The 2,500-nt window shown below is 39.9% G+C and overlaps 1 long non-coding RNA gene across 2 annotated transcripts in view; it reads right to left on the reverse strand.

Moving 5' to 3' along the window:
• Positions 1 to 2,500, reverse strand: part of LOC122248577 (uncharacterized) — a 9,025-nt gene that overhangs the window by 5,572 nt on the left and 953 nt on the right. The window contains exon 2 of one of the 2 annotated variants that reach the window (XR_015190460.1): positions 1,676 to 2,188. The exons of the other annotated variant lie outside the window; for it this stretch is intronic. This is a non-coding gene — a long non-coding RNA (uncharacterized LOC122248577). Of the gene's footprint in view, positions 1 to 1,675; positions 2,189 to 2,500 lie in introns of those variants that run through there. 2 annotated transcript variants of the gene reach the window in all.

Here is a 2,500-nt window from a genome sequence, read left to right on the forward strand (position 1 = left end):
TGGTGTTATTATTATTATCATTATCATTATGATTATTATTGTTAGCATTGGCATTACCGTTATCATTATATTCTTATTGATATTATCATTATTATCATTATCCTCATCATTATCATTATCATCATTATAGTTATTATGAACATCATTATCATCATTATCACTGCCATCGTCATGTGTGGCGAGTGAATCTGACTTTCTCTTTATATACCTCCATATCTGTCTACTATCTATCTAATCATCTATCTACCTACCTACCTCTCTATAAAAGAACTTGACAAATGTAGATTCCGAAAAGCAAATGTCCATTTCGAAATAAAACAACGAAGTTCAAACAAGGAGTAACACACACACAAACACACACACACAAAAAAAAACTTTCGGATTTCCCGCAGTCGACTCCTTGGCAGCCCAATGTTAACTACTTTGCTCTGCAAATAAAAAATAATTCTGGGAATCACCCATTTCTCAACCTGGATTGCACAAGAGCTCCTCTCTGGACTAGCGAGGTGGGAGTGGATATTATAAGCATCATGGCGACGGATGAAGAACTATGTACTTCCAAGGAATTTGTTCTCAGGGTTTCGTGTTTTTTCGTGAGTTTTCGCCAGAACGCCTTTTAACAGTAATAACAATGATAATGATGATGAGGATAATGGTAATAATGATAAGGATAATGGTAATGATGATAGTTGGATAACAACAATAACAACAATTAATAATATCAATAACAATAATGATGATGATAATGATGACAAAAATGATACTTAAAATTATAACAACAATAGTAGTGATACTAGCAATCATGATAATGATGATGATGATAGTAATAACAACAGTGATAGTAGTAGTTATGATAATCCTAGTAACAATAATAGTGGTAGAATGATAGTATTTAGGATAATAATGATAATAACAATAATAATGAATAAAATGTTAATAAGGATAATACTAATAATAATAATAGTAATAATAACAATGATAATAAGGATAATGATAATAATGACAAAAATATGATAATGAAAATGATACTGATAACAATGATGATGGTAATAATGATAATGAAGATTTTAATAATGGTAATTATAAAAACAATTCTACACTAAGTAAAAGCCCAGCTGAATTGTAAGGAGGTCCGCTACATCATGCTCCTTAGCAACGAAATAAGCTGATGCTTTGCATTGTGTAGCATCATTTCCTGTGTACACGCACGTGGTATATTCAACAGTCTTTAGTCTCTTGCAATAAAGGTAAAAAAATAAAATAAAATAAACAAAAGTTCCAAGCTGATTTTACACCATGACGTTCATAGGAGACTGACTTATCATTGAGCATTTATATTCTATTTCTATTTCCTTTAAATTATAACCAAAGACATTTTGCCTTCTTGTACTGTGTCTCTGGCGCTCGGGTCTCCTCTCCTAATCGAACCCAAGTACGTGTATCTACGTGGCAACAGAGGCTGTATGTACGTGGGTACTTTTAGGACGATGGCAAGAAATGGTGACTATAATAATTATTATCTTTAAAAAGGATAATTATCATTATTATTATTGCTATCATTATTATCATTATCTCTATCACTATTCTTGTCCTCATTGTTACTATATTGATATCATCATTATCATCATCATCATAATCATTGTCCTTTTATAAATGTTATTGTAAATAAAACGTATTGTGTTGATATTATTAATTTATTCAGTATCAAATGGCGATAAAAGTGGAAAACAAAACCACAAGCATCTTGCACTGATCTTGACCGCTGGTCGTTCATCTCCCTTGTTCATTTCTCCGTGTTCTTGTTAAGCAGTTTGTTCTTTCATCATCTGGAGGAGTTCTTTTATTTTTCTTTGCCTTCTCCTCATCCTTCTTCCGATAATTCTCCTCCTCTTCTATTCCTCTTTCGCCTGCTCTTCCTCCTTTTCACCCCCTCCTCTTCCTCCTCTTCCTCCTCTTCCTTTACCCCGACGACGAAGACGCAGCCGAAGACGCAGACGAAGACGACCCCCCACAGCCTGAAGCCGCCGCCGCGGCAGCTGCAGCCGACGAGGAGCCTCCTCCCCCAGACGATGCCGCAGCCGCAGCCGCAGCCGCAGACGAGGAGCACCCGGGCGACCTCTCGGGCCTGGAGAGGGCGGGGGCGGCGCGCGCGTCGGCAGGGGCGGCCGCCACGAGGAGGGCCGACAGCCTGGGGGAAGGGGGAGGGGGAGGGTGAGTGGGGGTGGGAGTGGAGGGGGGGTGGGAGTGGCGGAGGGAGAAGGAGGGGGGGGAGAAAGATGAAGAGACACGTGGGAGAGGAGGAGAAGGAGGAGGAAGAAGAGGAGGAAGAGGAAGAGGGGGAGGAGGAATGCGAGGGAGGAGGAGGAGGAAGAAGAGGAAGAAGAGGAGAAGAAAGAGAAGGTGCGGGGAGGAGGGGGAGGGGAAGAGAGGACAAGGATTAGGCGAAGGCGAGGTAGGGAGAGCAGGAGGAGGGAGAAGAAGAAGATATGGAAGAGGAAGG

This window comes from Penaeus japonicus, unplaced genomic scaffold (assembly GCF_977035675.1).
Source record: "Penaeus japonicus unplaced genomic scaffold, GWHDUDI00000001_assembly GWHDUDI00000034, whole genome shotgun sequence".
Taxonomy (NCBI): Eukaryota; Metazoa; Arthropoda; class Malacostraca; order Decapoda; family Penaeidae; genus Penaeus; species Penaeus japonicus.